Source organism: Mustelus asterias, chromosome 26 (assembly GCF_964213995.1).
Source record: "Mustelus asterias chromosome 26, sMusAst1.hap1.1, whole genome shotgun sequence".
In the NCBI taxonomy this organism is placed as follows: Eukaryota; Metazoa; Chordata; class Chondrichthyes; order Carcharhiniformes; family Triakidae; genus Mustelus; species Mustelus asterias.
In genome coordinates this window covers 6,555,818-6,578,862 of record NC_135826.1, presented here as the reverse complement: position 1 = coordinate 6,578,862, position 23,045 = coordinate 6,555,818, and the positions used below count along the sequence as shown (strand labels likewise).

At 45.9% G+C, this 23,045-nt stretch overlaps 1 protein-coding gene across 2 annotated transcripts in view; it reads left to right on the top strand.

Annotated features, from left to right (window-relative positions):
* Nucleotides 1–23,045, top strand: part of LOC144479447 (beta-1,3-galactosyl-O-glycosyl-glycoprotein beta-1,6-N-acetylglucosaminyltransferase-like) — a 107,804-nt gene that overhangs the window by 75,904 nt on the left and 8,855 nt on the right. The window contains exons 4-7 of one of the 2 annotated variants that reach the window (XM_078198126.1): nucleotides 9,733–9,811; nucleotides 17,342–17,603; nucleotides 21,201–21,430; nucleotides 21,963–22,150. The gene's annotated coding sequence lies outside the window, so the exon portion shown is untranslated. The remainder of the gene's footprint in view (nucleotides 1–9,732; nucleotides 9,812–17,341; nucleotides 17,604–21,200; nucleotides 21,431–21,962; nucleotides 22,151–23,045) is intronic. The other variant, XM_078198125.1, reaches the window with a different exon arrangement.

The following is a 23,045-nucleotide window of genomic DNA, read 5'->3' as shown; positions in this document are numbered from 1 at the left end:
AGATAGCTCACCATCACCCTCTCAAGAGAAATTTGAGGTGGACAATAGATCATAAAATGGCTCCAGGACAGAAGGAAGCCATTTGGCTCACCATAACCAAACTGCCTCTCTGCAAAAACAACTTAATTCCACTTCCCTGTTATTTCCCCCCCTCTGTATTTATTTCCTTTTCAGATAATGATCAAATTCTATTTCGAAGGCTTTGTTGAAATTGCCTCCACCATACTGTTAGGAAATACATTCCAATCCTAACCACTCCTCATGTCTCCTGTTTTGCCTCATGTTGCTGTTGCTTCTTTTGCCAATTGTCTTAAATCAGTGTTCTCTGATTCTTGATCCATCTGCCAATGGAACAGTTTCTCCCTCTCTTATCTGTCCAGACCCCTCATGATTTTGAACACCTCTATCCGATCTCCTCTCCTCCACAGAGAATAACCTCAGCTTTTTTTTTCATCCTCATTCCTGGGACTAACCTTGTGAATCCTTCTTCAGGTCCGATGCCCAGAACGTGTTACTCCAGTTGACACTGAATAAATGCTGGCCTTGCCAGCAAAGCTCACATCCCAAGAAGAATTGTTTTTCTTAATGAACGGGAGAGACATGTTGAATGTGCTGCATTTCGCTATGACCTGTCTTCCACTATTACACAAAGCCCCGGCTTGCCGTCTTTCATACAGTGTTCATGCATTGGCTCTTGTGCCAAATTACTTTGCGAAACTAGCCTCATGTACCAATCATGAGCCAAGTTGTGGCATGTTCATTCCTATTGGCCAATGTGGGTACTTGTGGGTGAACAAAGGAATCTTTTTATTAAGCCTGATCAGCTGGCATGTCTCATATAGCTCTTCTTCCAGATACAAGAGATTCCCATTTGGAAAGCTCACTCGTGCCAATAATTTGAGCCAGGGGAAAAAGTAAAGGATTTATAAAAGTTGTCACAATGGTTTATGAAAACCAGCAAGGAAACAATGAGAAACCACCTCAAAATTATTAAAGAAAATGCCCCCTTGTTTTGAGATCTGGCGCTTTCACCATCATTGGTTCTTGGTAGCACAAGAGGTCTACAAGTGTGGAGGCTGGGGACGAGCTTGGGGCTGGGACAAGGCTGGCAAAGAAGAAGAGCACTCTGGGGGAGGACGACCTCACTGGGCCTGGAGGTCTGGAGTGCTTATACTTCAATGCAAGGAGCGTAGCAGGTAAGACAGATGAACTTGGGGCCTTAATGCGCACGAGGAACTTGGATGTGGTTGCGGTGACAGAGACTTGGTTGAAAGAGGGACAGGACTGGCAGCTGAGTATTCCAGGGTACAAGTATTTTAGGCGAGACAGAGGAGGGGCCAAAAGAGGTGGGGGAGTAGCGGTATTAGTTGGAGAGCATATTACAGCGGTGCAGAGGGAGGACAATTCAGAGGGGTCGTGTAACGAGTCACTCTGGGTGGAGCTTAGAAACAGGAAAGGCGCAGTCACTATGTTGGGGGTGTACTACAGGCCCCCCAACAGCCCAAGGGAAGTGGAAGAATGGATATGTCAGGAGATACTGGATAGGTGCAGGAAAAATAGGGTTGTTGTAGTGGGAGACTTCAATCTCCCTGGTATAGACTGGAAATCGCTGAGGGCAGGGACTCTGGATGGGGAGGAATTTGTAAAATGTGTACAGGAGGGTTCGTTGGAACAATATGTAGACAGCCCGACTAGAGAGGGGGCTATACTGGACCTGGTACTGGGGAATGAGCCCGGTCAGGTCTTCAAAGTTTTGGTAGGGGAACATGTGGCAAATAGTGACCACAATTCTGTTACCTTTAGGATAGTGTTGGAAAAGGATGAGTGGTGTCCCAAGGGTAAGGTGTTGGATTGAGGAAAGGCTAACTTTAGTGGGATCAGGCAGAAATTGGCAGCTCTTGATTGGGAGAGGCTGTTTGAGGGTAAATCCACATCTGGTATGTGGCAGTCTTTTAAGGAACAGTTGTTAGGGCTACAGGACAAGCATGTGCCTGTAAAAAAGAAGGATAGGAAGGGTAGGATCAGAGAACCGTGGATAACCAGGGAAATTGAGGGACTGGTCAAAAAGAAAAGAGAGGCGTATGTTAGGTCCAAGCAGCTAAAAACGGAGGGAGCTCTGGAGGAGTACAAAGAAAGTAGGAAAGTACTCAAACGGGGAATTAGAAGAGCAAAAAGGGGTCACGAAATGTTCTTGGCAGACAGGATTAAGGAGAATCCCAAGGCATTTTATTCATACGTTAGGAACAAAAGGGTTGTTAGGGAAAAAATCGGACCTCTCAGGGACAAAAGTGGGGACTTATGCTTGGAGCCCAAAGAAGTAGGGGAGATCCTAAATGAATACTTTGCGTCGGTATTCACAAAGGAGAGGGATGTGTTGACTGGGAGTGTCTCGGAGGGGAGTGTTGAACCGTTGGAGAAAATCTCCATTACAAAGGAGGAAGTGTTAGGTTTGTTAGAGAATATAAAGACTGACAAATCCCCAGGGCCTGATGGAATCTATCCAAGGCTGCTCAGGGAGACGAGAGGTGAAATCGTTGGGCCTCTGACGCAAATCTTTGTCTCGTCACTGGACGCAGGTGAGGTCCCAGAGGATTGGAGGATAGCTAATGTGGTCCCGTTATTTAAGAAGGGTAGGAAGGATAACCCGGGTAATTATAGGCCGGTGAGCTTGACGTCCGTGGTGGGGAAGTTGTTGGAGAAGATTCTTAGAGATAGGATGTATGCGCATTTAGAAAGGAATAAACTCATTAACGATAGTCAGCATGGTTTTGTGAGAGGGAGGTCATGCCTCACTAACCTGGTGGTGTTTTTTGAAGAAGTGACCAGAATGGTTGACGAAGGAAGGGCCGTGGATGTTGTCTATATGGACTTTAGTAAAGCGTTTGACAAAGTCCCTCATGGTAGGCTGGTGAAAAAGGTTGGATCTCATGGGATAAAGGGGGAGGTGGCTAGATGGGTGGAGAACTGGCTTGGTCATAGAAGACAGAGGGTGGTAGTGGAAGGGTCTTTTTCCGGCTGGAGGCCTGTGACTAGTTCCGCAGGGCTCTGTATTGGGACCTCTGCTGTTTGTGATTTATATAAATGATCTGGAAGAAGGAGTAACTGGGGTGATCAGTAAGTTTGCGGACGACACAAAACTGGCAGGACTTGCAGATAGTGAGGAACATTGTCAGAGGCTACAGAAGGATATAGATAGGCTGGAAATTTGGACAAGGAAATGGCAGATGGAGTTCAATCCTGATAAATGCGAAGTGATGCATTTTGGTGGGAATAATGTAGGGAGGAGCTACACGATAAATGGAAGAACCATAAAGGGTGTAGAGACGCAGAGGGACCTGGGTGTGCAAGTCCACAGATCTTTGAAGGTGACATCACAGGTGGAGAAGGTGGTGAAGAAGGCATATGGCATGCTTGCCTTTATAGGACGGGGCATAGAGTATAAAAGTTGGGGTCTGATGTTGCAGATGTATAGAACGTTGGTTCGGCCGCATTTGGAATACTGCGTCCAGTTCTGGTCGCCACACTACCAGAAGGACGTGGAGGCTTTGGAGAGAGTACAGAGGAGGTTTACCAGGATGTTGCCTGGTATGGAGGGGCTTGGTTATGAGGAGAGATTGGGGAAACTGGGGTTGTTCTCCTTGGAAAGACGGAGGATGAGGGGAGACTTAATAGAGGTGTATAAAATTATGAAAGGCATAGATAGGGTGAACGGTGGGAAGCTTTTCCCCGGGTTGGTGGTGACGTTCACGAGGGGTCATAGGTTCAAGGTGAAGGGGGGGAGGTTTAACACAGATATCAGAAGGACATATTTTACACAGAGGGTCGTGGGGGCCTGGAATGTGTTGCCGGGCAAGGTGGTGGAGGCGGACACACTGGGAACGTTTAAGACTTATCGAGACAGCTATATGAACGGAGTGGGAATGGAGGGATACAAAAGAGTGGTCTAGTTTGGACCAGGGAGCGGCGCGGGCTAATTGTTCTTTGTTTCTCGTTTCAAGGCTTCATTCTATGATCATCTTGCTGGTGCCAGTACAGAGCGATAGTTGGGAACCTGTCTCGGGGGCAGGGAATTCAGATGGTGTTCGTAAAGCAGAAGTGGAAATGAATAGGGTTGGGAAGCAGTTTCTGATCAGGGCCAGTGTGATCTCCTGGACTCGTTTCGATCGCCTCAGGGGGTCGGAGAGGAATTTCCCAGATTTTTTTTTCCCCATATTGGCCCTGGGGTTTTCACTCTGGGTTTTCGCCTCTCCCTGGAGATCACATGGTCTGGAATGGGGGGGTGGGGGTGAGTTAATAGGTTGTGATGAACAAAGCATCGTAGCTGTGAGGGACAGCTCGGTGGATAGGATATTAGGATGTAGATAGGCTGGAAAATTGGGCGGGGATCCTGGATTCAGGATTCAATCCTGGACCGGGGAGCGGCGCGGGCTTGGAGGGCCGAAGGGCCTGTTCCTGTGCTGTAAAAAAAATAAAAATAAAAAAGGTGAATGCCTTTCCAGTGAAACACCTTCCCAATTTCAGTGACTGCCTGGCCTGATTTATGTAGCAATAAAAGGCTTCCAGCAATAGAGAATTCAGGCCTCAGTGGCAAGACTGCCACACTAAGAATGGCTGGCATCCATGGAATGTTTACCTCAGGAGTTGGCATGGTCTTCAGGAAAGGCAGAGAGAAAATTGGCAGATGAAGGAAGGAGAGAAAATATGTGGGACATTGGCAGCCCCAGTGAATTGGCCTCAAGGTTGCCAGAGTCAACAGACAAGGATAAGTGAGCTGATATGTGTATAAAAGGAATTCCGCTTTATATAGAAACAAAAGGGAAAGCAAGTATGTGAAAAATCCTTCAGCACATAAACATAGCACTTGTTTATAGACATCTCTCACAGGGAGCAGTGTCTGATTAAAACTATGCAGTTTGGAAGGGTCAGTCTGTTCCATCATTGGTTCCTTGGAAGGTACCATGATTGAGAGAGATGAAAATTTCTGCTCCAATTTCCCTCCCCTCACCGCCCCCCGCCCCCCCCACTACCCACCTCTCCCCCACCACCACCCCCAACCCCCACCACCCCCCACCCCATATCTGAAGGTCAGAGTGTAGGCTGCTGCCTTGGGCATCTTACTCAAATGACAGTTCTTCACAAGTGAGCCCAGACAATCAGGACTAATTTTCCTGGCAAGTTGCATCTGTGCAAATAAGGCAAGCAGGAGTGAAAAATCAGATATGCTGAGGCCACGTCTGGGATTTTCTGCCAGAATTGTTATTGGGTGTAACGTCAAAATGCCCATCATACTATATACCTCCTGCCATTTGAACTTTGGCATTGCTAGTGGAGGTTCTAAAAATGTAAATGACTGCTTTTCCTCGTGGGTTGACTCATAAACTGAGCAATTGGAACAGAGCCCCTTTCTCAGGAAAAGGGCCAAGCTCAGGGTCGCAGACGAGGGTTAGGCTGATGTTCTGCCCCACCATAGAGGAAGTTAAATATTAGCCAGCCACTTGGTTACTGAGGAGGGAGCGTCACAGGCAAGTTTGATCCCTCACTTGGCATAACCAAATATGCACTTTCCAGTAAAGTTCATTGAATCGTGACCAGGAACGGGGAACCGGGAGGATTTTATCCTGTGCCCCCAGTGGGTGCTGAGTCCAATCCTCCCCCGGCATAGGCCAGAATCTGGACCCTATACAGTTCAGTGGTACATTTAATTATCAAGGACAGTGTAATATAGGATCTTTAAAAGTTTATTTATTCTGGAAATATGCAGTCAGAACTTTCTAGAAGGCACCATATTTCAGGAGTCTTTGCCAGACAGCCTCATTAGTTGATAGGGAAAAGTATTTTGCACTTGGTGCACAGGTGGACAGGAATCCATTTCTGGTATTGTGGATGGTGGGGAGTGGTGGAGATGAATCTACAGAATTATTACCCTGCAGTTCAATTTGATATCATCCTGGGTCTGATGTTCTGCATCCTCTAACACTGCCTTTAAATACTGCAGGGTAGTAATTCTGCAGCTTCATGAATGTTAGTTCAGCTCCACAGTGTCTAAGTCAAAGCAGAAACTGAGGAATGTGCACACTGGCCGCTACTTCCAAATCCTATCAGCAGCATTGTTTTCATTGCTAGATAAGGGCATGAAGGGATGTTGGGCCAAGATGGGAAAATGCAGTTCAGCTACAAATCATCTATTGTTTAACTCAGTTATCAAGCAGGCTTGAGGTGCTGAATGGCCTACTCCTGTTCCTATTGTACCTAACTCTTGGGTGGTTCAAACATAGCTAAACAATCTCACTCTTTGCTAGGCACAGGTGAAATATGATCTTGAATAGGACAAGTGTCCAGCCCTTCTCCTGCTTCAAGTGCAAGCCTACAAGAGTTGTGACATCTGTATTATCATTCAGGAGACTAAAACCACTTCCTCACTCAGCTATTCTACAAAGACTGGCCATTTTCTGGGGTTTGAGATCTGCTCCACCCTTAGCCGGGGCAGTGTTTGAACTAACCAAGAGTTAGGTGCAATAGGAACAGGAGTAGGCCATTCAGCACCTCAAGCCTGCTTGATAACTTAGTTAAACAATAGATGAAACTGCATTTGTAGCTGAACTGCATTTTCCCATCTTGGCCCAACATCCCTTCATGCCCTTATCTAGCAAAAAAAACAATGCTGCTGATAGGATTTGGAAGTAGCGGCCAGTGTGCACTTTCCTCAGTTTCTGCCTTGGCTTGGACACTCTGGAGCTGAACAATTTTCACTTTCAAAAGCCTGCTGATCTTTCAATAGATCAATAAGAAATTTAGTAAATGCTAAAACAGCAGAGGATGTTCATTCATTCAAATCGTATCGGTCTTGATTACCTCAACAGAAATGTTTTTAAAATTGTTATTTTTCCAAAACCTCAGTTTGTCTTTGAGATCCACCTACATCTCTGGTGTCCAAGTTTTCCAAACTAAAACATATCCACCCAGAAGTGAGACAACCTTAAAAGCGGGTCTTTCCAAATCTTCAGGCTAAAAGTGAAATCAAGCAAAACAAAGAGGGTTGAGTTTCGTGTGCTTGAGGATGGCACAGGTCACATCCTAGAGACTAATTTAATTTCCCCCTTTTCTTTTGCCATTTTCATTTGCTGTCACACAACTTAGAGATTCTCCCAACGCTTATTATTCCTGTTCAACAGGGAGGTTCAGTCTCCCTTGGAGAACCAGAATTAAAATCATACGGTTATCAGGATTAGGCTGTCTATCATTAACAATGCACCACCATATTACTGAGTTACACATTGGTAGTCATAAACAAAGCTCATCTGGGCAACAGCCATGGCTCTGGGTTCTATCAATGTCACTATCTGATTGTTTGCCATTACATGTTTTTCTATTGGATCCTCTGCTATTACAAAGTGCTCAATCTAATAGTCTTGCTGACAGCTTGTAGGGATTTGCCAGCTGACAGCAATTTAATGAATAGCTGAGATGGGTAATGAACCCCAGGGGAGGGATTTTCCAGCCACACTCGCCCCAAGGCCGGAAATTCCTGCCCAAGGTCAACGGACCTTTTCATGGTCCACCTCCGCCCGCTACGATTCTCATGGCAGGCAGAATGGGAAAATTCCACCCCAGGTCTCTACTGAAATATCGATCTCCCCCAATATTTGATAAAGCATTTGATAAAGTCCCTCATGGTAGGCTCGTGAAAAAGGTTGGATCCCATGGGATAAAGGGGGAGGTGGCTAGATGGGTGGAGAACTGGCTTGGTCATAGAAGACAGAGGGTGGTAGTGGAAGGGTCTTTTTCCGGCTGGAGGCCTGTGACTAGTGGTGTACCACAGGGCTCTGTATTGGGACCTCTGCTGTTTGTGATTTATATAAATGATCTGGAAGAAGGAGTAACTGGGGTGATCAGTAAGTTTGCGGACGACACAAAACTGGCAGGACTTGCAGATAGTGAGGAACATTGTCAGAGGCTACAGAAGGATATAGATAGGCTGGAAATTTGGGCAAGGAAATGGCAGATGGAGTTCAATCCTGATAAATGCGAAGTGATGCATTTTGGTGGGAATAATGTAGGGAGGAGCTACACGATAAATGGAAGAACCATAAAGGATGTAGAGACGCAGAGGGACCTGGGTGTGCAAGTCCACAGATCTTTGAAGGTGACGTCACAGGTGGAGAAGGTGGTGAAGAAGGCATATGGCATGCTTGCCTTTATAGGACGGGGCATAGAGTATAAAAGTTGGGGTCTGATGTTGCAGATGTATAGAACGTTGGTTCGGCCGCATTTGGAATACTGCGTCCAGTTCTGGTCGCCACACTACCAGAAGGACGTGGAGGCTTTGGAGAGAGTACAGAGGAGGTTTACCAGGATGTTGCCTGGTATGGAGGGGCTTGGTTATGAGGAGAGATTGGGGAAACTGGGGTTGTTCTCCTTGGAAAGACGGAGGATGAGGGGAGACTTAATAGAGGTGTATAAAATTATGAAAGGCATAGATAGGGTGAACGGTGGGAAGCTTTTCCCCGGGTCGGTGGTGACGTTCACGAGGGGTCATAGGTTCAAGGTGAAGGGGGGGAGGTTTAACACAGATATCAGAAGGACATATTTCACACAGAGGGTCGTGGGGGCCTGGAATGTGTTGCCGGGCAAAGTGGTGGAGGCGGACACACTGGGAACGTTTAAGACTTATCTAGACAGCTATATGAACGGAGTGGGAATGGAGGGATACAAAAGAGTGGTCTAGTTTGGACCAGGGAGCGGCGCGGGCTAATTGTTCCTTGTTTCTCGTTTCAAGGCTTCATTCTATGATCATCTTGCTGGTGCCAGTACAGAGCGAGACTGCGGATAGTTGGGAACCTGTCTCGGGGGCAGGGAATTCATATGGTGTTCGTGGAAGTGGAAATGACTAGGGTTGGGAAGCATTTTCCGATCAGGGCCATTGTGATCTCCTGGACTCGTTTCGATCGCCTCAGGGGGTCGGAGAGGAATTTCCCAGATTTTATTTTCCCCATATTGGCCCTGGGGTTTTCACTCTGGGTTTTCGCCTCTCCCTGGAGATCACATGGTCTGGAATGGGGGGGTGGGGGTGAGTTAATAGGTTGTAATGAACAAAGCATCATAGCTGTGAGGGACAGCTCGGTGGATAGGATATTGGTATTTAGATAGGCTGGAAAATTGGGCGGGGATCCTGGATTCAGGATTCAATCCTGGACCGGGGAGCGGCGCGGGCTTGGAGGGCCGAAGGGCCTGTTCCTGTGCTGTATTGTTCTTTGTTCTTTGTTCTCATATCACTTCTCAGCCTATTGGCTAAGGTCAAGTGTCAGATCAAGCCCAAGATGGGCTGCAATGCCTCATCTTGTCAGCTTGAATCTTGTTTGTCCCCTTTATGGGTACCTTGAATTGGATTCTACTGGATTTTGAATTTGGTTTTTGGAGCAAGTAAGGAATGGATTTGGGTTTGCCCGGTCCACTCTGAGCACTGGCTTTGGAACTTCAAGATGGAGGAAAAAATGTTTTGAAAATGGAAGTTCTAAAGCACATTCCTATTCTAATATATAATACTTTTCTTTAATGTCAGTCCACTTCAATTTTCCCTCAATCGCCTGATGTAAGGTGTAAGAGTGATCAGAGAAAGCTGTAACTGGGAGATTTGGTGAGAGTAATGAGATTAGTTCACCCGAGGGACTAATGGGTAAATGTGCCGCTCTGTGTAGGAATGAATCATACTGACTAGGAATGTTCAAGTTTCAGTTGCTGCCCTGAAATGATCTCAGTTACGTTGGTGCAGTCGTTGAGTATGCAGTGGCCCAAGAATGTGAATGGATATCAGGTAAGGACAGAATTGAACTTAGTTGTGATTTTCCAATATCCAAACAGCTTTCCATCACTTGTAAATAGAGATAGACAACAGCAGTTGTTCATTGAAACTATACTCTGGCAAGAGTAGGCATCTAGGAAAACGTCCCAGTCAGTGCCCTAAGAACCCTGGTTAGAACCAAACCCTGGCAAACTACATGCACTTTCAGACTAGAGTTAACATGTGAGAAATTACATATAGAAAGAGTCAATGTCCATTGAACCATGTCCCAGCGAAAATCAATACCCAGGGAACTGTGCCACCAATAATGGGCAGCATGATGACACAGTGGTTAGCACTGCTGCCTCACAGCGCCAGATACATATATCCCCAGGTCTCTCTGTTCCTGCACCACCTTTAAAATTGTGCCCTTTATTTTATATTGTCTCTCCTCATCCTCTCTCCCAAATTGTACCACTTCACAGTTGTCTGCATTATTCCTATTCCACCGGCCTGTACATCACCATCCTCCGCACAATTCACAATAGTTCCATCTGCAAAGTTTGAAATAATGCGCTGCTTGAAGAATGAGGCAGCGTGAAGTACCTCAGAGCCGGGGAGCAGGCTGACAGGGTGAAGTGTCAGGGATAAAGGCAGGGGAGGAAGCTTGGTATACTATAGGGGATGGGAGGGGTATGGAGGGCGGGGGAGGCTTGCTGAATGAAGCATTGCTGGATGGGACAAGGAAGACTGGCTGAGCAAAATGCCTGGGTGGAGGGTGTTGGAGAGCTTGCTTGTGATTCATCCTCAGTAAGAGGTCAATCCATTCAGAAAAGGAGAGAGAGTGAACATTTTTTTAAAAACCACAAGAAAATAGTTTGCAGCAACACCCTTTTAACTGTGTAAAACTCATTTCCACGAATTAATCTTCCAGTTGCTCTGTCTGGAGTTATAGCTCTGACCACCACTAATCAAAGGCCTGTCACCCACAGAAACAGAACATCAAATCACACACACAGTAACTTCATCACTTGTGCTGTCCGATTAGATAGATACATTTTACTCTTCCTTTCGGACTGAACACAAAACAAATAATATTGGTAAAAATGATCACTGATTCACTGTTTAAAAGTTGAAATGTTCCACTAAATTCAGTCAGCTTCTTAGTTATTTGGCATTTGAATTTCCAGAAAAAGTTGCTAAGTTGAAGTGGATCCTCTCATTATCATCCCAGGAAAGCTACACCATGTTTTTTGAATCTTAAAAATTACTCTGCTCATGAGAAATCAAAAGAGGTGAGATAAAATCTATCCTCCCTAGTGGGCACTAAGAACTCAAGTGAAATTGTCTTCTTGATCTAATTCCCAGCAGATTATGGGTTTATGGTGCAAAACTACTACCACCATAGATTGAGTACTGTAAATCAGAGGGAACCCAGTGAGTGAGAACATCGGAAAAGAGATGTCATTGAGAATAAGTTTAAAACACATTATTGAGAATCTGTAAGGTGGGTTTTCCTGTGGCAGTTAATGCTAACCTAGTTGAGGGATGTATCGCTAACTTCACTTACTTAGTTGCATTTGGCATTTGATGAGGAAACCTTTGTGGTGAACCACTGTAGTCTGTTTATGTGATATGCCTGGACACGCCCCTGCTGCCTCAACCCGGGGCTCCGCCCTTCTCTGGGTATAAAGGTGACTGCTCTCCGCCCCTTTTGCCTCAGTTCGGATTAGCTATCGGTTCGGGTTTGCTCCAGTTCTTTCGTTAATAAAAGTCTGTTATTTTGCAACAACAAGTCTTCAATGGTGTAATCAATGGTGCATCAACCTTGTCATGTGCAACTTTCAAAACGTACAGCATACATTGTTCAGTGGTCTATTGAATTAATGAGTGTTTGTTTTTGACTGTGATCCCATGGCACCATCCCAGAACTGGGTGGAGTGAGGGAGGCCCCTATTACAACTTGGGATTATTTCCAACACTCACATTCACAGCAAAAGATTATTTTTAGGCGGCACAGTGGCACAGTGGTTAGCAATGCTGCCTCACAGTGCTAAGGACCTGGGTTTGATTCCTGGCTTGGGTTACTGTCTGTGTGGAGTTTGCATGTACTCCCCGTGTCTGCGTGGGTTTCCTCCAGATGCTCTGGTTTCCTCCCACAGTCCGAAAGATGTGTTGGTTAGGTGCATTGGCCATGCTAAATTCTCCCTCAGTGTACCCGAACAGGTGCCGGAGTGTGGCAACCAGGGGATTTTCACAGTAACTTCATTGCAGTTCTAATGTAAGCCTACTTGTGACACTAATAAATAAACTTTAAAGAAATAAACTTAAAAAGAGCTATGATTCAAAACCTATGGTAGTGCATGGATTTAATATTTCAGTATTAGCAATCAGCTTTTACAAAACTATTTTCATTGAAATGTTTGCTGTGCATACCTCTTTGCTAGTAGGGAAAACTTCACATTGCAATTCTCTATATTTCAGGCTAAGAATAGCTATTCAATTTATTACTACAAATACACAGAAGCAAGGTGTTCCAGAATCTTTCAATTCCTTCTTAGACATTTTGAACTGTATCTATTGATGGCCTTTTACCTATAATATTCCCCTATCTTCTCAATTCTGCCTGGCTGGCATGACAGGGAAACTGGGTAGGTTTTGTCGCAGTTCCCACGGCGTGCTTTGCAGCCCCAGAGGCGGCCCGACATTCGCCGGCCCCGGGATCCTCCGGTCTCATCACTATCCATGGGGTTTCCCCTTGTTCGCACCCTCCGCCATGGTGAGGGGGTCACCGTCAGTGGGGTTAGAGATCCTGCCGGCAGGATTGGCTGGAAAATCCCGCTCATTGTTGATATCAGCGAGTTATAAAACTGTCGTCTTGGTATAACCCTGAATGCTCTCCTGCAAGAGTGGATGGGCTATCTTTTCAATCAGCCCGTTCTATCAGACTAAGCCATGTTATTGGTCTTTTTTTAAAATCAGCCAAGAACATAAATTTTCTAACACTCAACTCAGTTATTAAAAACGTGGCACTCACACACCCCAAATGTGAATCATTGTGAGATCAGGAAGTATTTCTCATACGAAGAATAGTGAGAATGTGGGATCTGCTCACAGAGGCTGTGGATGTTGAGTCCATTTAAAATTTCATAAACTATGATTGATCAATTTTTGATAGATTAAGAGTATTAAGGAATATGGATCAAAGGTGGACAACTTGAACTGAGGTACAGATCCGCCATGATCTGATTGAATGAAAGGAGAGGCTCAAGGGGCTGAATGACCTACTCCTGTTCCTACATTCCTATATATATATTATGCACCTCTCAGCTGTTGCTTTGTGATATAATTAACATGCAATGAGTTGGAACAGTATTTTGTTCATGTTGCTGTTCTCTAAGGTCCCAAGGCAAGATGCATTGGTAAGTTGCATTCATAGACTCATAGGGTCAATAAATAGCACTGCACAGAAGAGACCATTCAGCCCATTTAATCTGTGCTAGTTCTTTCAAAGAGCATTACAGATAATCCCGCTCCTTGGATGGAGTCTTCTGCTTTCGCTGGTGGCAAGTTTGGATGCAGGAAGGGCATGTCATTAGGTGGGGTGGTGATGTCCCTAAATCCCGTCAGCTTTCCTCCTCCATCAGAATTAAGTTCTGGGTGGGAAGGCCCATGGTCAAATATCTAGCCCTGCTGCCAACTGAGGCGCTTATGTGGCCAATTAATGACCACCTAAGGGCTTCATCCTGCGTAACTCAGCTGCAAGCTGGCCTGTCGTCATATGGCATGGCTGACAGGTAAAATTGTGCAACCATAAAATCTTAAGAAACCGGCACAGGAGTAGGCCATTCAGCCCTTCGAGCTTGCTCTGCAATTTAATAAGATCATGGCTGATCTAAAAGTCACTACGTCCACTATCCTGCCTTATCGCCGTAAGCCTTAGTTCTCCTACTGATTAAAAACCTATCGATCTTAGCCTTAACAGTGTTCGAGGACTCAACCTCCACAGCTTCCTGGGGTAAAGAATTCCAAATATTGACCATTCCTTGAGAGAAGAAATTTTTCCTCAGGACCGTCTTAAATGAACACCCCCTTATTCGGGTGACTATGCCCTCTGGTCCTCTGGTTCTACACTCTCCGATGAGTTGAAACATTCTCCCAACATTTACCCTGTCCAACGCTCTAGGAATCTAATGGGCAGGAATTTCTGGCTGCGCTTGCCCCGAAACTGGAAAATCTCGCCCGAGGTCAACGGACCTTCACATGGTCGACTGCTCACCCACTACAATTCCTGTGGCGGGCGGAACGGGAAAATTTGCCCCTATATATTTCAATCATATCTCGTCTCATTCTTCTGAACGCCAAGGAGCACCGACCCAACCTGTTTAATCTTTCTTCATGTGACAGTCCCACCATATCCAAGATCATCCTAGTAAACCTCCTCTGCACTGCCTCCGATGATAATGTATCTTTCGGTAAATAAGGGGACAAAACTGTACACAGTATTCCAAATGTAGCCTCACTAGTACCAACACTAGAGGTGTTGTTGTAACAACACCTTTACTTTTGGAGTTCAATCCCTTGAAATAAAAGCTGGTATTCCATTTGTCTTCCGTATTACCTTGTGCATCTGTTTGCGAGCTTTCTGGCTTTCATGAGCACTCACTTAACCTGTCAATAATTCTCTATGAACTATTTATATCCTCCTTACAACCTGCCTTCCCTTCCACCTTTGTATCCTCCAAAAATCTGTTCCCTCCTCCAAATCATCAATATATATTGTGAAGAGCTGCAGTCCCAGCACTGATCCCTGTGGCACTCCACCGGTTACTGCCCTCCAACCTGAGAAAGACCCTCTTATCATTACTCGCTGTTTCTTGTTAGTTAGCCAATCCTCTACCATGCCAGAATATTACCTCCACCACCATGAGCCCCTATGGGATTAGCACTGCTGCCTCACAGTGCCAGGGACCCAGGTTCAATTCTTGCCTTGGGTCACTGTCTGAGTGGAGTTTGCATGTTCTCCCCGTGTCTGCATGGGTTTCCTCCGGGTGCTCTGGTTTCCTCCCACAGTCCAAAGATGTGCGGGTTAGGTGGATTGGCCATGCTAAATTGCCCCTTAGTGTCAGGGGGACTAGCTAGGGTAAATGCATGGGGTTATGGGGATAGGGGCTGGGTGGGATTGTGGTTGGTGCAGACTCAATGGGCCGAATGGCCTCCTTCTGCACTGTAGGGTTCTATGATTCTATCTTATGTGCGGAGTCTTATCAAATGCTTTTTGAAAATCCAAATATACAACATAAACTGGCTCTCCTCTATCTGCTCTGGCTGATAGTGCCTCAAAGAACTCCAGTAAATTTGTCAGACTTGATTTCACTTTCATGAAACCATGCTAACTCTGATCAGTTTACGACTTTTCAAATGCACTGCTATTCACTCCTTAATAATCGATTCTACTATTTTTCCAATAACTGATGTTATTGTGGGGAGGTCGCTTAATCGAAGGCACTTGGTGTCTGATCAAGGGACTGGACATCAGGAGGGGGAGGACCCATTGAGAGCCAACTTTGCTTGCTTGCAAAGTCTGCCATTGCCCCTCCCTACAACTCCCAACCTCTGCATTACTTTATGTGCCTGTGGCCTGAGCTGCCCTGCACTGGGTCTCCAGTGCCTGTCCTTCCAGCAGCAGCCACAATCTTCCCAGTGACACTGCTGAGCACAAGAGGCCAGCAGCTCTCACACGGCAGAATGTCTGACCTCAAGGTTTCGATTCTCCAGGAATGCCTGCCGGTGGCCTTGCCACTGCCTGATTGGCTTGTGGTTTTATTGGGCCTTCCGAAAAAGAGGCAGTGTGTGTCTCCCACCAGCTCTCGAGATGACACGAGACCCCCGAAACCTCAACAAGATTCCACCCCTTAGCTCTTTCCCCACATCCTTGCAATCATTTTCTCCTTCAACTATTAATCTAATTCCCTTCTGAAGACTACAATTAAATCTGTATGAACCACTCCATCGGGCAAAACACTTTGGAATCATCTCTGACAAGTTTTGAGGTGTCCAGATCACCAGCAAACTGCCCTGGTTCCCCCATGCCGACACTATAGTTACCAACGCCTCTACTTTCTCAGAAGACTAAGGAAATTTGGCATGTCAGCTCCGACTCTCACCAACTTTTACAGCTGCACCATAGAAAGCATTCTTTCTGGTTGTATCACTGCTTGGAATGGCTCCTGCTCTGCCCAAGACCGCAAGGAACTACAGAAGGTCGTGAATGTAACCTAAACTATCACGCAAACCAGTCTCTCATCCATTGACTCTGCCTACACTTCCCGCTGCCTTGGCAAAGCAGCCAACATAATTAAGGACCCCACGCACACCAGACATACTCTCTTCCACCTTCTTCCGTTGGGAAAAATATGCAAAGGTCACGTACCAACCGACTCAAGAACAGCTTGTTCCCTGCTGCCATCAAACTTTTGAATGCACCTACCTTGCACTAAGTTGATCTTTCTCTACACCCTAGCTATGACTGTAACACAACATTCTGCACTCTCTCCTTTCCTTCTCTATGAACGATATGCTTTGTCTGTATAGCACGTAAGAAATAATACTTTGCTAATATATATGACAATAATAAATCAAATCAAATCAAACACTTCAAACCCTAACCTCTCTGGTTGCATAAAAATAATTCCTGTCATCTCTGATTCTTTACCAATCACCTTATATCTGTTCCTTCTGGTTCACACAGTAAGAAGTTTAACAACACCAGGTTAAAGTCCAACAGGTTTATTTTTTTGCTACCAAATAAACCTGTTGGACTTTAACCTGGTGTTGTTAAACTTCTTACTGTGTGAACCAGAAGGAACAGATATAAGGTGATTGGTAAAGAATCAGAGATGACAGGAATTATTTTTATGCCCTGTTTGTGAACAGAATTCCCACTCCTGAAGAAGGGGCTGAAGGCTCCGCAAGCTTGTGGCTTTTTCTACCAAATAAACCTGTTGGACTTTAACCTGGTGTTGTTAAACTTCTTACTGTGTTTACCCCAGTTCAACGCCGGCATCTCCACATCATGACTACCTTCTGGTTCAGCCATTGAAAACAGTTTCTCTTCATAGATTCTCTCTAAAACCTGATATTAAATACTTCTGTCAAATCTTCTTTTTGCCTGTACTACTCGAAGGAGAACAGTATGGTCGGTGCAGGCTTGGAGGGCTGAAGGGCCTGTTCAGGTGCTTTAATTTTCTTTATTCTTTGGAATTCCAAGTCTTCCAGTCTATCCACATAAATGTAATTCCTCGTCCCTTCAAGCATTTGAGTAAAGTTCTTCTGTACCCTTGCCAAAGTCTTCAGGTTTACCAAAACCTACTAGCTTTTATACCATCATTTTAACCTGCTTCAGTCTGCATGGTGTTGGCATGCCCACAGTGCTGTTAGGTAAGGAGTTCCAGAGTTTTGACCCAATGACTATGAAGGAATGATAATTTATTTCTCAGTCAGGATGGTGTGTGGTTTGCAGGTGATGGTGTTCTCATATACTCACTGCCATTGCCGTTCTAGGTGGTAGAGGTCATGGATTTGGAAAGTGCTGTGAAGGAAGCCTGGACAAGTTGCTGAAAAGCACCTGCATCAGACTTGCGCCAGCAGTGGAGGAAGTGAATACTTGAAGTGGTGGACGGGGTGTCAGTCAAGCAGTCTGCAGTCTGCTGGATGATGGCGTCAAGCCTCTTGAGTGTTGTTGGAGCCAAGAAAGTGAACAATATTCCATCATACTTCTGACTTGTGCCTTGTTATTGGTGGACAAACTTTGGAAATTCACGAGGTAAGTTATTCATCAAAGAATTCCCAGGAGTTGAACTGATCTTGTAGCCACAGTATTTACACGTGGCTTAACAACTGAAGTTTCTGATAACCTCCAGGATATTGAAGGTGATATGGTCAGCGATAGTAATCCTGTGGTTGGTTAGCTGCTTTCTTGTTGGAGATAGCCATTATCTAGCACTTGTATGGCATGAATGTCACTTGCCATTTTTCAAACCAAGCCTGGGTGTTGTCCATATTCTGCAATATTTGAGCACAGGCTGCTTCAGTATCTGAGCCGTTCCAATTGGGACTTAAGATTGTGCAATCATCAGTGAACATCCCTACTTCTGACCTTACAATGGTGGGAAAGTCACTGACGAAGTATAGATGGTTAGGCCGAGGACACTGTCCTGAGGAACTCCTGCAGTAATGTCCTGGGGCTGAGATGAAAAGCTTCCAGGACCTACAACCATTTTCCTTTCTGCTCGGGATGTTTCCACTCAATGAAGAATTTACCCTGATTCCCATTGAGTTTAATTTTACTACGCAGCCTTGATGCCACACTTGGTGAAATGCTGCCACGATGTCAGGGACTGTCACCATTAACTCACCCTTATAATTCGATGTGGTTGTTTTTAGCACAGCAATGTGGTTGTCTCTGAACTCTGAAATAGCCTACCAAACTATCTGGCCCATGTTATTCCATGATCTCCATACTCTTCGACACCTGAGGGTCAACTATCAGGGCTCAACTGCCGATCTCCAACTGCCACAATGTAAGCTTGGACTCACACTCCACCTCCGCAGAATGTGAATTTGGTCAAATGTTGCCTTGATGTCAGGGACCCTCACCATTAACTCACCTCTATAAAGCTATGTGGTTGCTTTTAGCACCGTAACGTGGTTGACTCTTAACTCTGAAATGGCCTACCAAACTACCCAGTTGTATAAACCACAATGAAAATGTCTTAGAACAAAACTAGGTGGGCCACTTGGCCTCAATCCCAGGCAGCGGACATGACAAATGTGTGCACTGTCCTGTTGACCCTGCAAACTCCCCGTCACAAATACCTGGAGACCTGTGACAAAATGGGAGCTCAAAAGACTAATCAAGTGACAACCTGACATTGGGGTACTCACAGACCCATATCTTTAAGCCATTGTACCGGATGGTCCATGTCCATGTTTGGAATAAGGCATTATTGCCGTGTGAAACTGAGGCTGTGATTCTCCCATCCCGACCCGCAAATTTTTTGCCGGGTTGGGCCGGGAGAATCGTGCGTGCGCCGATTCGCAGGATTCGCACATGCGTTCACGGGCACACGCATCTCCCAGTGACGGATATCCGGCATGGTCGGGACCACACTGGAAACCGGCGGGAACAACAGATAAGTGAGTTTAATCTTAGTTGAATGTAATTTAAATGTGATTATCAGGCCCGGGACTGAATTCCTGAATTCTCCAGGCCCGATATCATCTCCCACCCCGCCAGTACGAATAAAAGTCATAGTGCCGAACGAGCAAGAATATGAGAAAGTTTCAGACTTGCTTTTTGGGTGAGTTTGAAAATGCAATCTTATGGTACTGAGTGTAAACAAAGAGCGAGGCTGCGATTCTCGCTGGTGAAGCTGGCTGCTGAGCTTTAGGGACGCCATTGTGCAAGCTGCCGACCCCCCACTCCACCCCACCCCCCCTCATGGACATCGGGGATCCACCCCCCCCCCCCCCCCCCCAATTCACATTGTGTCCCATGCAGAGTTCTCTCTTTCCCTCCCTGATCGTAGATTGCCACCCCCACTGGCAGAGTACCTCCCCTTGCCCCTCCGCTGGTCCTCCCCCCCGGCAGAATTCCCCTTCCCTCCCACCCCAGCAGAGTTTCCCTACCTCCCGCCCCCTGCGGAGCTCCCCGCTTGTCTCCCCACCACCCTCCCGCCCCCACCATCATGGCTTTGCCCTCTGGCTACACCCCCACTCTGGCTCCACCCCTTTGCCACTGCCCCTGGCACAGTAATGATGCCCGGTGGGCAGTGCCAGGGTGCCCAGTGGACAGTGCCAGGATGCCCAGTGAGCAATGCCATGGTGCTAGATGGGCAATGTCAGGGTGCTAGACGGGCACTGCCATGCTGGCACTACCCCACGGGCGCTGCCATCCGGGGACTTCAATGACCTCAAATTCCCTGGTGAGGCCATCACATCTGATCCCCATTGATGGGGACCATACATGATTCTCATCAGGAAGAACCTCAGCCGGTGAGGTGGTAGAGGTAAATGAACCTGGATGATAGCATCCAGGACTTGTTAATGACCTACATGTCGCTGATATTTAAATTGGCTTGGTGCCCTTTTGGGCCGTGAAGCTGACTTTTGCTGGCAAAGTAGTGACGGTAAGATGAAGGGAAGCAAAACCGGGCATGAACCTGATTTTGCCTCCCGCCCGACTTACCACCTTGCCGCACCGATCATCAGGAGGGACACGGTCATAAGATCGCAGCCTACATTCATTAAACTACCTCCTTCCATGAATCGTTTAATTGTTCAGCAGCAGTCACTGGATGACTGAATGTGGTCGGAATGTACAGCCTTGATCTGACCCATTGATTGTGCAATTGCTTAGCTCTATCTAAACATGCCGCTTCTGCTCTTTAGCGTGCATGTAGTCCTGTGTTTTCGCTTCACCTGGTTGGCACCTCATTTTTAGGTATGCCTTGTGCAGGGTTGGTCCCCTGCTTGATAGTAATGGTAAAGTGAGGAATATGCTGGGCCATGAGTTACAGATTGTGGTTGAATACAATTCTGCTGTTGCTGGTGGCCCCACAGTGTCTCATGAATGGGCAGTAAATCTGTTCTGAATTCATCCCAGTTATAGTAATAGTAGCGCCACACAATATAATGTAGTATATCCTCAGTGAGAAAACAATCTCCCCAACAACTGTGCAGTGGTCACTCCTACCAACAGGTAAATTGATGAGAATGAGGTCATGTAGGTTTTGCCTTCGTGTTAGTTCTCTTTCCATCTGCAGCAGGCTCAGTCTGAGAGCTATGTCCTTCAGGATTTGGCTCGCTCAGTCAATTCTGAGCTGTTTATGACAATGGACATTGACATTCCCCCACCAGAGTATATTTTGTGCTCTTTGTACCCTTGGTGCGTTTACTAAGTGGTGTTCAACATGAAGCAGTACTAAATCATTAGCTGAGGGTAGGGAGGTGATGCGGGGGGTGGGGGGACAGGGGGGTGGGCATAAGGTGATAATCAGCAGGTTTCCTTTCCTATTTTTGTCCTGATGTCATGACGCCATAGAGACAATGTTGAGGGCTCCTAGTGTCACCCCCTCTTGATCATATACTATTGTGCCACCACTTCTAGTGATGGTGATGGCAGAGTCCGAGACACTGACTTAAAGGCCTATCTGCTTTTGTTCTTAGACATTTTCATTGTGGTTTTATACAACTGGGTAGTTTGGTAGGCCATTTCAGAGTTAAGAGACAACCACATTGTTGTGCTGATAGGTCAGCCTGAGTAAGGGCTGCAGTTTTCCTTCAGTGAACCAGTTAGGTTTTTAAACAATAACAATCCAGTTATGGTTACCATCACTTACTTCATGTTTTTAAATTCCAGGTTTATTTAACTAACTGAAGTTAATATCCTCCGATGCCATGATGGGATTTGAACTCATCTCCGGATCATTCATTCAGGCTGCCAGAGGATTACTAGCCAGTAACAGTGTCATAATAGTACCATACGTTGAGCACTGCCAGCCTTTCTAGTATCTCACACATAACAATTCGCTTCCTAGTTCCAAGAAATCCTCTGTAAATCCTCTGTTGGAACTACCAGCCATCACTAAGGTACTTGGTTAATGTGTTTCAGGCTCAGGTAGATCACTGAATACTGCAAACTTTTCAACATATAATCACTTTAAAATATAAATATGAAATAATATCAAAAGCAAAATACAGCTTGAGATCAGATTGGGTTTCAGATTTCACCTGTTCCATTCTTAATAGCAGAATGTTTATTTAAAAGTTACATGGGCGGCACGGTGGCACAGTGGTTAGCACGGCTGCCTCACAGCTCCCGGAACGAAGGTTCAAATCCAGCCTCAGGTGACTGTCTGTGTGGAGTTTGCACGTTCTCCCCGTGTCCGTGTGGATTTCCTCCAGGTGCTCCGGTTTCCTCCCACAGCCCAAAAACGTGCAGGTTAGGTTGATTAGCCATGCTAAATTGCCCCTTAGTGTCAGGCGGGTTGGCAGGGTAAATATATGGAGTTACGGGGATAGGTCCTGGGTGGGATTGTTGTCGGTGTAGACTCGATGGGCCGCATGGCCTCCTTCTGCACTGTAGGGATTCTATAATTCTATAATGGATCTGATCTGACAGGTGAAATGGAGCCGGGTGATTGATACTGCATGTAGCCAGTCAGAAGACCAGATGGGATGCTCATTGTGCCAATCAATTTGCCAGAGGGGCGGAGTCTGAACAGGTATACTGAGTGCTCTCTTCTGCCTCTGGATATTGGAAAGTGGGACTTCAAAAGAGCACGATCGTCAGCTGCTTCTAAAAACATGGTGAGTAGTTTTAAGTTTATTTATTAGTGTCACAATTAGGCTTACATTAACACTGCAATGAAGTTGCTGTGAAAATCCCCCAGTCGCCACACTCCGGCACCTGTTCGGGTACACTGAGGGAGAATTTAGTATAGCCAATGCACCTAACCAGCACGTCTTTCGGACTGTGGGAGGAAACCAGAGCACCCGGAGGAAACCCACGCAGACACGGGGAGAACGTGCAGACTCTGCACAGGACAGTGACCCAAGCCAGGAATCAATCCCAGGTCCCTGGCGCTGTGAGACAGCAATGCTAACCATTGTGCCACTGTGCCTCCCTCCGTACTGCCTTAAATCAGGATTACTTGTAACTAATAGGAACCTCTGTGCTTGAAGTCCAAAGGTGGGGTGCTTACAAAAAGGTTCCAAAATCTGGGGATGGTTTTTTAAAAACCATTGTGAGAATTTGTCTTGGCAATTCTCAGCATGCAAATTCTACTGTACCTTCATCAATGCGTTGAAAAATTGCAAATGAACCTTTGGTTCTGAATACTGTAGGGGTACATTTTCATGAGAGGTTACACGAGTCCTATATGTTTAATGACTCATGGCTATAACTGAGAGAGGATGAAAAACTGCAAAAACACAAGAGCTGAAACATTAGCAGGCATGTTGGTAGGGTGAGAGAGCAGAACATGGAGAAACGATAGATCCTCCAATCGCTAGAGGGGAAGTTGATGGTTTCAATGACCTACAAGCTGTTTAAATCCATACGTCCGTTTCAGTAAAATTGCTTTGTTCAAAAATAAATGAACAATAAATATGCTTTAAGGACAACACTGGTTTTATCTTGACTTATTTGCATATTCAATTAGGTTTCAATACTTAACCTTGGTAAATGAGACTTTGAAGCATA